The sequence below is a fragment of the Aulonocara sp. 'chitande type north' Nkhata Bay genome, linkage group LG7, assembly GCF_057382095.1.
Source record: "Aulonocara sp. 'chitande type north' Nkhata Bay isolate Kocher_YH1m ecotype deep benthic linkage group LG7, A_spYH_male_GT1.1, whole genome shotgun sequence".
In the NCBI taxonomy this organism is placed as follows: Eukaryota; Metazoa; Chordata; class Actinopteri; order Cichliformes; family Cichlidae; genus Aulonocara; species Aulonocara sp. 'chitande type north' Nkhata Bay.
In genome coordinates, this window is record NC_141350.1 from 45,311,584 (window position 1) to 45,327,359 (window position 15,776).

The 15,776-nt window shown below is 39.4% G+C and overlaps 1 protein-coding gene across 3 annotated transcripts in view; it reads left to right on the plus strand.

The window, feature by feature from the left end:
* bmpr1bb (bone morphogenetic protein receptor, type IBb) overlaps positions 1-15,776 on the plus strand; it is a 55,070-nt gene that overhangs the window by 6,644 nt on the left and 32,650 nt on the right. For 2 of the 3 annotated variants that reach the window (XM_086300739.1, XM_086300737.1), the window contains one exon: positions 43-196. The gene's annotated coding sequence lies outside the window, so the exon portion shown is untranslated. The remainder of the gene's footprint in view (positions 1-42; positions 197-15,776) is intronic. The other variant, XM_086300738.1, reaches the window with a different exon arrangement.

Consider the following 15,776-nt stretch of genomic DNA (forward strand, 5'->3'; position numbering starts at 1 on the left):
CAGATTGCAAAATGGGTTTTGTGTGTGTCTTTTGTTTTCCAGCAGGTTTGGGAGAGGGCAGAGGGTATTCAGAGTCATACCTGTGAGGCAGTCTGCGAGGAAATGTGCTGACATCAGAGATTTGCATTTTAAAGCCAGGGGATAGAAGAGGAGGATACTTCAGCAGAAGAAGCTGAGTTTGCATAGATCAGATCAGGTGAGTCTGTATTCAGAATGACATCTCATATCAATGCTAATCTGTTAATTAAAGACCCAGTCTCATCCTGGAACATACGGTGAAGAATGAAGCGCTCTGTGTGCCGATGATTAAAAATAGCATTACCTTGAACCACACGAGAAGATCCTGCCAAGATAAAGTGTTCCGCATTTGTCAGTCGCGTTCACAGCGTTTGGAGATTAATTGTTCACTTCACCATGTCGTCAGCTTCTGTTGTGATGTTTGGATCCCAGCTGCTCGCTCTGCTTTATTTGGAAACAAGCACACACATACATTGTCAGACACGACACACGGTGGATTCCCTGACAGGGTTTGGGATTAGTCGTGAGATTAGGGAATGAGCCAAAAGAGGTAACAGGTGACAAACTCGTGTCAACACTTCATGAAAAGCACTATAACCTCAGATTAAATAAACTACTGCAGCAAACAAAAGGTGAGTCAAGTTACTGTATGTTGCATGAGAGCAGGTACAAGCTGCCAAGCCTCGTTTGCTGAATATGTCTCTGGTGGACAGTTACACTTCAATGACACCTGTTGTCCTTTGTTAAAACTGTTTGCATTTGTGTTGAGCTGATATGGTTTTCAAGGCTTTCCCAACTTTTTTTCTTTTTTTTTTTTGTGATCTGTTTTCCAGAAGAGATTATTTGTTCTGTGTGGAAGTTTATCGTGTATCACGTTACTCTGGAAATCTTGAAATTTTAACCGTTAAACCTTTTACAGCTACTCGCTGGCATTCAGCCTAATTTGACTCACCCAGGTAGTGGTGTTTGCAATTGCGATTAAGTTACTTGTTTTCTGTATTTGCGGCAAAGATGACTGATGACATCAGTGAAAGAAAAGCTCCAGGCTCCTCTAAATAAATTAGTTCAAGTTGCGTTGGGTCTGCCCTCAAGTGACGATATGGGAAACAACTAAAGCGACGCCTTTGGAAGACTCGTTGTTTTAAATGTGACTGCTTAGTAATATCAGCATATTTATTTTAGCCACCCAGCCTCACTGGAAACTCTGTGTGTATTTCAGTTCCAACTGTGGTCTAAAAAAAGACTTGATACAGACTCAGTGGAGAGTATGTCCTGCTTTCTAAATTAACGTCCAAGGGAAACACATTTTGGCCACATCAATCTTTCATTATTCTTTCATCTTTACTTACGGTTGTATCCAGACTCAGAAGAGACCGGCCTCTCTGCTTTGCTTTCCAAACCTCTTCTGTAGCTCTGAGAATTTTACGTAGGGCAGAGGCTGGATCAAATGACAATGCAAAGAAAGAGAGGGAGAGCAGAGAAGCTAGCTAACCTGCTACACGCTGGATTGTTATTGCAGGTGTTTAAGAGAAGTTACAGCTGTTAATTTATTCTGTGTGGTGACACATGTGGAGCTGCACGCACCAATGTTGCTGTGCCACAATGCACAGATCACATTTTAAGGATCAGGAGACGGTTACTTGGTTTCTGTACTCTACTGCTTCAACCTTTTTACTGACCTTGTTACTGTATGCATGTAGACGTATAAGGAATTCATGGTTAGTTTCTTTCTTGCTGTCAAATTCACTCATAGGCAAGATACTTTGCATCTGTTTGTAAAGCATTGAAAATGTGCAATCTGGGACATTTTGTGCGGTCTGAAAGCATGTTGGATCCACACACTCGTATGTGGGTCTGATTTTGTTAACTCGATTAACTTTTTTTCTGTTTAAAGAACCTAACATTTATACCTGATCTTTGTCTGATTTCAGCATCAGCTGCTTCAGTTTAGGGTTATGCAAAAGATGAAATAACTAGTTAAGTTTGAGTGACTAACCTGCAAGACTGTATCATGAAACAAGTGCAACAGTTATGTGTTTTAAACAACCACCTACATGATTGGTCATTTTTTCATAGGATCAAACCGAAAGCTCATGTTTTGAGAATAAAACATGAAGAAATTGGAAAGTCAGTAACTTTTTTCTCTCTGATGCCAACGTAAAAGGTAAGCTGAAAATGCCCGATTTTAAAAACGCTAATAATGTAGGCACACACACAGGCCTTTTTACTTCATTACATAAAGTGGTCAAGATGCTGGGTGGTGCCCACTGTTTTTTTTTTTAAAACCTATGTTTGTTTTACTTTTTGGAAGTGCTACAAATTAAGCAGTTAGAAGCTTTGGGTGGACAATTCTATGGGAGTACAAGTGGGTGAGAGGGAAGGCGGAGGTGGGGGAGCTTAAAGAAAAACCTCAAATGTGAAAACGACTGGAACTCCCAGGGTTTTCAAAACAGAACTCAAGATTTCGTTACACATACCTGGACAACTGAGGGCATGGAAAAAAAAAACCCCTTCCATATGCACTCGACAGCTGTGCTGGTCAGAGAAATAAGACGAATAATGTAAACAAAATAGAACAGAGAGGACTCCCGGCCAACAGAGGCAGCACGTGTCAGCTTCAGAAATATGCAGAGCCACGGTCATCAATCACGGACAGGAGTGCCACAGTCACATTGACAGCTTTGGACAGAGAGGAGACAGAGTTTTTTTGGCCACTGTCTGTGTGTGGACTGAACTGTGGTCGCTGTTTCCCAGATCTGCCTCCAGCTTCATGATTCAGGTCTGACTGGGATTCATCCAAAGCACTCAAGACTGACTGATGATGGGGCATCGCGGCAAAACAGTGTCAACAAGCGAATAAAGTTAATGGTCTTAACTTGTCAATAAGGCCTGTTGGCAAAGCTCGTAGAGGTCCTCCTCAGTGTTGTTTTACTAGGTTTCAGTGTTGGTGTAAGCTGCACATCAGGACTGTACTGTGGGAATATTCTCTCGCTCTTGTGGGAATATGGTGGCTTGACAGTGGTAATAGTATAACTGCAAGCAGTAAATTGGCCTAAACCAAGCAAAACAGAGCAAAGGGAGAGAGACAGTCTTTAGGGGCAAAGCTGGAGTTTAGTCCCTAAAATTGAACCTTCCCCAGGGTTTCATCAGAAGGATGAAGGATGTTGGGATAGAAGATGGGGGTTGAGAGATGCTCTGGCAAGGACAAAGCCCTTAGGGTTTTCACTCAGAACAAACTTTGTCTGTTCCAACATGTTTGGAATGGTGCATTCTGTTGTTTGCGTGCATGTTTGTCAAGTTTAGTACAAGGGGTTAGTACAAGTGAAGTCCACTACATGAATAAATTTGAAAAAAAGAAGGAGGATCATCATTGCAACTTAGTGCTGAACATATGTTGCGTTTGCTGCTGCTTTTTTGTAGCATACTAAATGTTTTGTAGCTTCTGTTTGTCCCTTCTATAATAGGTACAGTTTTAATTACCAGGTTGATGATTGAAAGGATCGCTTGCATGTGCATCTGTAGAGATAGCTGTCTAATGGCAGTAGTCATCAATACATTCCAACTACTCTGGTTATGTGATTTAGTGGCAAACTGTAATTCAAACTCAAGATATGAAGCATCATACCTGTCTTTTATCATCTGACAAGGGTTCCCCTTCACCAAAGAAGCGAAAACGCGAAGGAAAAAGAAAACGTGATGCACATCTGGAGAAAATATCATCCTTTTCCTACTCAAGTTAACCCTCATGTCCTGAACTGAAATCATGGCACCGACACACAAAAACATGCATAAACATGCTCATTTGGTCCCAATATTGTAACAGTTACTTCTTGTCAGCAGATTTGACATGCAACCTCCTGTCTGATAGCTGACAGTGAGCTAGCTTAAGATCAACAGCAGAGGGATTTAAGCTAACATTATAATGTTAGGCTTGAGTGTCCAAAAAAATATCTCATGCTCCCTCTGATAAACAATTTCATCATATTCTCCCATCTTATACAAGTTTATTTGCAAATTGTCTGAGCCCAACAATGTTAGGTTCACTATAAATGAAGTTTCACTAATGCCAACATAGCAAGCAGGTCTGGCCCGGATCTGGTATCAAGCCAGCACTGCTGGCTGACTTCTGGCATGATAAGACGTATGTCATCCTGATATGGGCCAGGCCTGGCATAGATGGCACTGTCTATGTGATGGCATGCCACATCTGGCTCGATTGTGGTTTGGTTTATGTGGCCCAGGCCCATAGAAAACAGGTCTGGCGGGATCCGGCATCAAGCTGGCACTTCTGACTGACCGGTGTTATGGCAGAGTGTATGTCAACCAGATGTAGGCCAGGTCTGGCAATGATGCACTATTTATGTTCCTATTTTCCTATTTTAGTTAGAAGACCCAAATGCCATGTTGCAATCCTATACTGCTATGGTAGCCAACGTTTCAAATGCAGGTTTGACGGGTTTGTGAGTTTACACTATATCCAAAACCTAGTGAGGGTTTACTCATCTTTGCCAGTGGGTGGCCGTAGCTCAGGCGTAGAGCAGGTCACCTATTGATTGGAAGGTTAGTGGTTTGATCCCTGGCTTATCCAGTCTGCATGTCAAGAGTGTGAGTATGAATGTAGTTAGAAAGCACTCAGTTAAGAGAAAGTGTGTGATTGGGTGACTGTGGCATGTTGTATAGAGCACTTTGAGTAATCTGGTAGAGTTGAAAAACACTATATAAGAATCAGTCCATTCACTGTCTAAACAGAGTTTTGTCATGTGTGTCTGCAACTGGCCCGTGGCTGCACACAACTTACACGTGGCCCACATACTGCAAAGAATGACGGCCCTTTGGTGGCCCAGACCAGGTTTGCCAGAGATAATCCACACATGGGCCAGCAAAGGACCACCAGTGTGTCTGCAACTGGCCTTGTGCTGGCCCATGTGTGGCCCACCATTGGCAAACCAGATCTGGGCCACCAAAGGGCCGTCATTCTTTGCGGTATGCGGGCCATGTGTAAGCACATTGTGTGGGCCAGATCTGGGCCATACCAATTTTGCTGACTAACAGCAGCTAACAGAGGCTAAGGGCAGGAAAAACAGCAGCGCTTACCATAAGAAAAGTTCAGGATATCCTCAGCAAGCGGACAAGAATTTGTCAGAGCCTTATTAACTCTTCGACTTGTTTTGGACTCTTTTAACTAAGTTTGACAGTCTCCTCCAGAGTAAATAAACACTGACACATACTGATAGGCAGCTGAGGTAAACAGAAGATTGATATCCTACACTAACAGAAACCACCATAGCTACGATTATTCCCTTGAAATGGGAGGGGTAAGAAAACAGATCTCAGATGACCGCACATCTAGTGGTGATATTTTACACAATGTAAATCGAAGCTATTTTTCCAGTCACACCATGATTTAATTCATTCATGTGATGGTAAATTCATACATAATACTTAAAATCAGACTTTGAAGATTAAGTTCTTGCTATAGATCTCTTGTTTCACTTTATATGTTGCTGCAGAAACCTAATCAGGCTGTAATTGTCTTACGCAGATGCGCAAGTTTATATTGGGGACCCAGTACAAATAGAGTTCATGGCCATCTCAGTCCCCTGTGAATTCAAAGGATGGATCACTGCGTCCAATCGTTTCTTTACCCACTGTCTGTCTTCATTAGATACGGAGTGACAGGACAGCTGTTTCTATGTCTGGCATGTATAACTCAGTGTGCCGTCTCCTTGCTTTGACATTGAACCATAAAGAAGAATCATCACCAGTGAATCCGACAGACTTTGATCACAAGCCAGTCCAATGAAGGTGCAGGATTGATGCCTCGTGTGAAGGAGAAAGTATGCCATGCTGAAAACTGTGCAGTGTGTGACACAATTGTACAAAACATATCTGCACAGTGGACTATGAATTGGCTGATGTAAAATAGCTTACAGTATTACAGTAAATTGCCAATCAAAACCAAGGACACTGCTTTTCTGCAGTGACACACACACACACACACACACAAATACAGCAGCAATTATGACTTCATCCTGAAGGCCAACAACCACAGATTAGTGTCATAAACAAACAGAAGCCATAATGAGACTGAAGTTGGTCACCATGATTGTTTACATTCCTTTACACAGAGCCTTCAAATGCAAACTGCAGAGATCATAAGAAAGCCATAACTGCTGATTAGCATCCAATAAACAATGATAACATACTGCAGAGGATCATCGTGACATTTCAGTGACTTTTTACCCACTTCACTCTCAAACAGGATGTAGTTAGTCCTTAAAACAGGCCACCCCAATCTCCATGATGAATACGTTGTTGTCTCCATAGGATTAAGTACATGAGAGCTAGTTATGGGTTGCAGCGCTGAAAAGATTAAATTAGTTGATGGTTGAAAACACTGCAGCAAGCTAATGATATTGATGGAGTAAAGCCCATCAGTTAAGAGTGATATAGTCTGCAGTGGCCTGAGGTTTCATTTTCTGTGTTAGACGGACACTTCAGATGAAAACCCTTGTGGTTGTCACCCTTGGATACCATTAAGCTGAACAGCAGTAGGAGTCCTTTACATAAACTTCTGGAGAAGGCGGAAACTGCCATCCATCATGTGTAGCATGTGATGACATGTTTGACCGTTTGTCCTCTCCCACTCTACACACACACGCACACGCACACACACACTAAAATACTGCCTGTTTGGGTCTCCACTGACATTGCCATGCCTTTCCCCATTTGAAGACATTTATCACTACATCTCAGTGTAAAAAAAAAAAAGAGAAAAAAAAGTATGTGTTTTTATCTGTATTTTCCACTAACCTTTTCATTTTCAGACAAGTGCAGCTCAGAGGCTACTTTCTGGAAGAGGGATTAAATGGAGGGGAATTCTGAAATGAATTTGGACTGATACAAATCAGTGTGACTGTCTGATTTGCTTTACAAAGCATGCATTTGTGTAATATGGAAATTGTTTTTTAAAGTTATTTTCTTTGTATTGGCTCAAACCCAGGCTGGATATAATTATAAAAGAATACCAGACCACTCGCTTAACAATACATTTCTTCATGTTGAGTCATCTGTAGACTCACAGAAACTTTAATCCCCCCTTTTTAAACAAACACGATTTAAATAAGTTAATTCATGCAACCAGTAATTTATTGCAGCAGTAATAAGATACACAGCATGATAGTTATCTGAGTTTCATTCAAGTTATTTCTTTAGGTTCTCTGCTTTAAAATGTATTAAATCTGAAAAATAAGCATAAAGGTTGAAAGTTTCCTTTTAATATGAGTTGGCGTTGTCTTTTTGTAAGGGGTGAGAATAGGTGGGTATGACAGTGAAAAGGTCATGAAGCTAAAAAAAGGAGCAATCAGAGATATATCAGCTAGAAAATGGAAACCAAGACCACGTTAAGGACAAGATATGTGGGTGATAAGAAAGATGTTCATATTGCAAAGGAAACCCTCTATTTGACTGCACAGGAAGTGCAGTGCATGTTTCCATTTACTGTAGGTGTACATGTTTCTATGTTAGCAATCAAGACGAGGTTTTGTGAATGCAACCTCATAAGATGCGAACCATCATCAAGCAGAACAAGCAGAAAGAAAGGACTGCAGTTTCTGAACAAAAATCAAAAAGAAACCAGCAGATTTCTTGATCAAAGATTTATCGACTGATTAAAAAGATTTTAATCATATATATTTAGCATAAAATGACTAATGACTATTAATGACCCAAATCTCTTCACCTCATCTTTTGAAAGTGGTGTTTCAGTTATGGCTTGCAGAAGCAACAAATGAGGCATGAAAGAGAATTTTTTATGCCTGTTTTCAGTCAAAGCTCAAAGACATCATCTCTCTTAAGGATAGCAATCGTAAATATATACCCAAAACTTATCTGGCATTTGACCTTTGCCATTGCTAAACGTGAACCCAATTAGAAGAGAGGTTAAGTTATCAGCTACCACTGTTTAACTAGAATAGCATCCATACACTGTATAGGTACTGTGATAGACTGTATATAAAGGATGGACAGAGGTTCAAATTTAAAATGTGACATGACTTAAACCTGCATTCTCTGTGGTTCTGACAATTCAAATGCACCAGCAAATAGAAAAAATGCTTCAAAAGCTAAAAAAAAAATCACTAAACAAAATGAAATCTTGTCTGGTTTCAGAATACCAAGATGGCAAAAAGCTCAAACTGAGTCTCTAATGCCATCTTTTATATACAGTGTATAATTGTGTTACTAAGACCCAAAACCTGATAATTATGGCAACAACTAATGGATTCAATAATAATAGTATTACTGAATGCCCCCACCAACAATAAATAAATAAAGACAAACAAACTGGTACACAGATTTCTTGGACAGTCTGTGGGTACAGTTAGCTACAGAGAAAACCATTTTATTTTTCAGAAAACTGTATTCAGAAAGACAACAATGCCAGCATAGTATGCTCAAGAAGTCCAGTTCAGGGACTCGTTAGCAAAGGTGAAACCTAGCAGACATCTAGTGGTTCTAGCATGTCCACAGTTTCAGGACCCACTTGTAAGTCAACACCTGACCACGCCAATAAGCAAAAAAGGGGCTTGGCTCATTTTTGGAGCCAGCTTCAAGTGGCTATTTGAAGGTAGTGCATTTTATGTTGTTGCAACAAAGGTTGCCACTAGAGCCAGTGTAGAATTTATAAGTCAGCCAGATTTCGAGAGATTTTGCATGTTGTCACACAGGTACAATACTTTACTGGTGAACCTCTTAATTTCCTACAGCTGCTCCTCTTTAAATACAATTAAACCGAGCAAATGTGTGATGTTGACTTTGGGTTTGGTACACTTTCTCTCTGGTCCTGGTAGCTCGTGCTTTCTGAGGATGACATCATGGGTTTCAGGTTGCCCGTTGTGGCTTTAGTTCCCAGGGGGTTGGGCAGACTGAGTGTAGGCCTGGTGAGCATGCAGTGAATAGACACTCATTCTCTCCTCTCCTTCTGCTCAGTCCACTGACCTTTCTGCTACCTCACTCGGAGCTCAGGGTTTGTTATTGGCTCTGCTGGGATGTGTTGACAGATGAGGCAGATGTGTGTTCCCCTCTTGTTGATAGTTTGGCAGTGTTGCTTTCAAAGTTTAAAAGCTTTCGGAATTAGCTAAGTAAATACAGTAATTTGGCTCAGTGCCATTGTGGTTTGATATGTTTAAAATATCCGTGTTATAATTAAGAAATACTGTTTGGTCTATCATTTGTTTGAAGGGTGGAGAGTGGTTATGTTTTATTTGGGCATACGCAGCATGTGTGGGTCTGCTTTGATTTTTACTTACATGATTTGCATTAAAGCCAGTAGTTCCCTTTAAAAAATGTGATTGTTGTAAGTGGGTAACATTTGCATTTTGTGGATAATCAACAACGTTTTTACAATAGATTTCATTTTAAAACTGCTGGAGTGATGATGTATTTGTTAGTCTTTAAAATGACCAAGCAAGTATAAGTTTTTACTCAAGGTTTTTTTTGTCAGCTGCCACCAGTAACCGGGTTATCAGCGTGATTAATATAAAATATTTTGTAAGTCTGGCTGTTGTATCTCTTATTTCTTTTCATTGATTGGTCTGCTCTCTTTTGGTAAAGAGCTATGTTGATCACATGATTTAGCATCATTAGCCGTGGTACCATTTCTCTCTGCTTCATTTTCATAGTTGCTCTGGTAAGTTGAACACATTTGAACGACGGCTGCAGGTTCAAGTGTTAAATTATCCGCTAACAGTTGATAGCTTGGTTAGTGTGGTGCGTCACACAGACACGGATAGCTTCTAAATATTGCTATAAATATAAAAACAAAATATTAGCCATAAATGCAGTTCATGTAAAATACATTAAACCATAATATTGTTGGTTATTTTCATTAAAAATGCTCCAAAACACAACCCCACGGGATACTAGTACATGTTGGGTAGGTCAGCGACTTAGATAAGATGATCACGCTGCTAATAGTCTGTAAATTTAAATCTTTTTAGAGTTTAAAAAACAGCTTACATAGTTTTAGGGTCAAATTTGACACATTTTGACAATTGAAAGCAATAAAAAATACTATAATTGTCATCTTTTTAGTGCAAAATTGAGATACGTTTTATTTGTATTTTTGGGTTCTAAGTGTTAATTAAATATTTAATTAAAATTTGACAATTATAAATTAATTTATTACAATATAGCAGTGAGCATGGTGTTTAATAGTCGTAATGTTTATACATGATTTATACATCCCAGTTCTAACTTGCAGTAGATATATAAGTAAATAATATATTTAAATCTAAGGAACTTGGAAAGAAAAGCGTCTGGACTTCTTTAAGTTGCTTGAAGACGTTTCACCTCTCATCTGAGAAGCTTCTTCATCATCATGACTGCTTTGATTTCATGTCTTGATACAGTACACAAAAAGTGTCAGATCATTATAGCATTATGATGTGTGATAACATGTGTTTTTCTCCAAATACAACACACTCTTCCTGCTCTATGAAACATTAATTAAGGATTAATCATTCATTCGTTTATTAACCCTTTAAAGCCGGTCTTTTTTTTGCATAACTAATTTTTAAATCCCCGTAGAACCGGAACCATGTAAGCTAGCGCAATAATTTTTTTTGCATATGAAACCGGAGGAGTTGTACTTACATCTTATGCCATGAACTTGGGTCACAGTTTCCTTTCACATATAGCTTTGCAAAAATTGCATTAAAAGCGCTTGCAGGAAGAAAAACATAATATTCCAGAAACAGGCTTTGCCGATCCGATCAGCTGTTCATAACACTTCCTACATTGAAATAGATGTCAGCGGGAACCATCGCACGTTCGCCATTACCTGCCCAAAACCAGAAGTGACATAATTTTCGCGGAAAATTTAGTTTTTTACTTGTAGACCTTATAAGCCTATACTGGTGTTTTTAAAATAGTTTCTGGGATGCTTAGAACTCAAACTGCACTGCTTTAAATAGTTTGATGCACATGCTGTTTTCTTTGCAAATTTGTATTATAGGATTGTTTTTCGTTTCTTCTGCAGTATATAAAAAATGGTGTATCTCAAAAATAAAACTATGAAGACGCTCAAAATAAATTTCCTGTTGTTGTAAACTATGTTTTGCAACTTTTTTGTATTTAAAGTTTTGAGGGATAAACCTCTTAAATTTCTCCAAGTAGAAATATATGTAAAAAAAAACAAAAACGATTTAATGCATACCTATTATTAAAATTTGGGCTATAACGGTTGTATTGATGTATAGCAACTTGAAATGCTCCCAAAAATGGCACTACAGCATGTAAAAATATAAAGTAAGCTCTGGCGGACTGGGTTCTATGGTAGGTTTTAAAGGGTTAATGTCAGTAGATGTGTGTAGTTCAACATTTTGGAAAGACACTTGCTGTGTGTGTGACGGCCTAAAATATGCACAGTGTGTAAGGGATGAACTCATCCCTCTGTGCAGTAGTCACAGATGGGAATGGGGTAATTGAGTGTGTAGACTGACAGTCACTTTAGCGTTTTATTCTTACTTTAAAGGTTAGACATTTTTATAGGAGGAAGCTATGGGTATTGACTTTTGTTTTTGGAGCCAGCCTAAAGTGGACATTTTCAAAACTGCAGTTTTTGGCACTTGTGCAATGGCTTCATTTTACAGCCTCAGAGGGTGATGTTTGCTCAGGATCTGACATTTTTTGTGTACTGTATTAAGTGCTGCCTGACCAGTTGTTATTGGTTGATTTTATGGATATTTTACAGGCAACATAGAACCCAACGTCCTAGTTGATTTCCACGAGTGTCAGTCACTCTGTCAATCATCTGTTTTAGTTATTCATAGAACCCTGCAAAGTGAGCCTCGTCCACTGTGGGGTCAAACAGTGTGAGCCAGCTTTCCTCTGTTTCCTTTTTTCCTCTCCCTGCATGGACACACATGGTGATGGCAATCACACACACACACACACACACACACACACACACACACACACACACACACACGCACACACACACACAGTTATCTTGAGATTTTGTGAAAACGAATATTTTGAAGAAGTTTTCTTGTTTTGTGTAAAATAGAGAAGCAGAAGGCTGATGTAGTTGCCTGTCTGGACAATTCAAGAAGCTTTGCAAGGGAAAACTTAACACTTCACGATTGTGCATAATTGAAATCAAGGTCTGAAGGGAGGGATTTGTCTGTAATCTTGTATTGATCCTTCCTAGACAGCTTGTCTGGTGGACTGACAATCTGCTGTACCTATGGGCACTTAGCCACACAGGCTGCATGCCTTGCCACATCTAACTATAGCAGCAAGTACAAGCTGAGCCCAATTTGTGGTAGATTTAATGGCTCATAGTGGAGTCATTATGTTAGGGCGAAAAAAGGCAAACTTGCGTAGTTTGTTTTCCAGTTTAAATGTCTGTCCCAGAAGTCTTTTCATTATTAGTTGTCGTATGTGCTTTTAATTCTTCATTCCTCCTGACTAACACACTGTGTTCATCTATCCTAATTAAGCTAAAGTGCACTAGAGGGAGTCCGCTCCACTCAAAAAAGTTGCCAGCCAAAGTTCAGGCTTGGAGGAGTCTTAAACCCTGTGCATGTTAGTGAACGAGCAAACAGATAGAATTTGTTGTGTATGATTATTTCTCATTACACAGGAATAATAAAGAGCATTTTTTTAACTCAGCCAAAATCATAAAAATAAAAAAGCTCCAGTTTTATTATGTCAAAATACTTTGTTTAATAATAAAATGTTTTTGTCTCGCAAACAAGCCTGCAGGGCTCAACTATACTCATGTAATTACCAAATATGAGATTATTATCATGCTATTTTTGTTAATATTGTAGTATTTTGATGTAGTAATGTGAAATTAAACCAGTGCCCTGGTTTAACTCCTGCAGCGACCGTGTCTCCTCTCATATTTTTTTCATATTTGAGCTGTTAATTATCAAATGAACTATGTGCATTTGGAGGAAAAACAAGGGACTGACTGCAGAAATGTATATCCTGTTTATACACCACAATAGCTTGTCAGTGTAGGGACCCTTAACCCTGCTCTGTTTAAACATCATCTGTTAAAAACCCCCAAAACAAAACACAAAAACAAAACTTTTTTGCCTGTGGGTATGTGAAAATTTTTTTACCTTTCTAAGACACAAATACTCTGACAGAGCATCGAATAGTCTGACAAATCCCTTCCGCTCTTGTGTAGTAAAGAGATGCAGCTACGAAGGGAGCAGTGTTCAGGTGTGCTTTCAAGAGCTGCTGTCAACACTTCATTGAGAAAATGTCAAAGAGCTTGGAAATATCTATGAATAAGAATTTTAATGAGTCGGATAGAAATCTTTGTTTGAAATTTCTCAGACATTAATGCTGTACGTACACTTCTGGGGAATGAAAGGAATTAAAGTGTCATTGGCAGTAGATCAACTTCAAATGCGCAGAAATGCTGCTAATGATCCACATCTTGCTCTTAGGTCATGATTCTGTCCAAGAAGAACTGATAACAACCATCATTAATAGGAAACAATGATAACTGGTTCACTGAGAGGTCCAGGAGTTTTGTGTAACAGTGTTATAAACTAGCGTCTTGCTGTCGCTCTGATTGGATAAAAATATTCTTTAGTTATTAATCCAATCTTACTCATATTATTTTACAACATATTTTGCATAATTTGTTTTTAAACATTTCTGTGAGACACCTAACTTCATAATTGTACATTATTTAATGCACCCCTCTGTTAATAGGAGCAGCCAGACCACTGTAGATGATAATAGCAGGCATGGCTAAATTGGTAGCTACAGTCTGTCTGATGCGTCTGTCTTTGGGACACTAGTTACTCAAACCCCCCTGATCGGTCAGTTGGAAGAACCCAAGCAGTGGCCTTGGTGACCAACTGGGTGCACCACTGCTTTACAGGATAAGTGTGTGAAGTGGGGGTGAAAGATGTTATATACAGTGAAGTGTGCGAGCATAAAAATACCAGGCGGAGAAATTGCTGATGATAGATTGAAAATGTTAGAAAAATATCCATGCCATCAGTTGACATAAGAAGAGAAGGTAGACAGAAAGAGAGAGAGTGACAGGGACAATGGCTGGAGTGTGACTGAACAGCCAGTCGAACCGTGTGGTTGCATTCTCGCTTTGTTCCATGAAATCACAGTTGTGGCAGATGCAGGATAGACTGGGAGCAGCTGTTTTGCTCTCTGTTCTCCAGTTACAGACGCTGGCACTGCCTGCACTCTGGGGATGGGCAGAGGGGCACATTGTCGAGTCTTAATAGTGTTTGTTCTCTGAGGGTGGGCACAAAGAGTCCTCAGACCAGTACTCCATCAGTATTCTTGGCATCGGAAGAGAGAGATGTGGCTGAAGGTGTCAAACAGATTGGGACTGGTGACAAGACATAACATGCAGCTGGTCCCACTCTCATAGGACCCATGGCGCCATTAATTACTATGACTGGGGAGGCTACAGTGAACTCAAAATATTATTGGAATATGCACTTTTATTGTTGCTGTCAGTGGAAGTTAGATCAGATAAGAAGTGGGTATAAATTACATGACAAACACGGGGAAAGTGTAGAAATTTGTCACAGTTAACTAATTCAGACATACTGAGACAGTAACCTTTATTCCAGTAAAGAGTGACAAATGCACTATAACAAGGGCTTGTTTCCTTGGACAGGGAAATAAAAAATAAAAGCACTAATGAGGTATGAAAAGTGTACCCAGCTGCCTGACTCAGTTTTGAGAACCAAGCCAACAGCAGTGTCAGTGTTTACATTGTAAGGAGATTTTCTTGTTCTGTAGGATTCGCTTGTTTGTGTGCTGTCATTTTAATAGGATTTGGCATCTAGAAGCTCAGTTAACTGTATGTATGTATTACTTTGAACAGATGCCTCCCACATTTGTCATCTTGTTCTCAGTAGCAGGGGCATGTGGTGGTTTTGTTGCCCCTGTAGTCTCCTCTGGTGCCCCCATCAAAGCCACTGCATGAGAGTACTGTTAACAACAACAATCTAGCAACAGTAGATTCATTGGCACTTGAGTATTTTACTGTACCAAAGTACAGGCTCAGTGTATTTCTACTTTAAATATATACTTTAAATATATATACGACTACTTTCAATGATATAGGGAAAAGCAGACAATTAAATGACCCCTTTATGAAAATATTTGGTGAAAGTGGGAAGGAAAAACTCCCTTTTAAAAGGAAGAAACATCCAGCAGAACCAGACAAAGGGAGGAAAACAGCACTATTATATTTAAATTCTTGAGCAGCCACTTTTCATGTAATAAACTTGTCCAATGACATAAGGCAGCCCTCAAGTGCATAAATCACACCCAATGTGTTGTAGGACACTGATTTTCTCTCTGATTAAATATTCCAATGACCTGTGGAACAAAAAAACACCCCAAAGCTCCCAAATCCCAGGAAACACCCCTGCAAAGAGAACTAATAGCTATATTTTTAAGTGTATTCAAATACATTAGATGTAGCTGTATAATTTTTTTGCTCGAAACCTAATAAAAACACCATGTACTGAATTCACAACAGTAATAATACGGTCTGTGGGCAACTCAAGCATTGGGTGATTTGGCCTTGAAATTTTCTTCACACTCTCCACATCTTAATGGTGCCATTTGACATTGCATATACCTTTATGTGTGTAATAGTTTCCCAAGCTTGATGTATCACAATAACCAAAACCAGGTGTATGAATACCTTGTGAAAAATATGGAAAGCAGAAGGTTTTAAAGTGGAACAG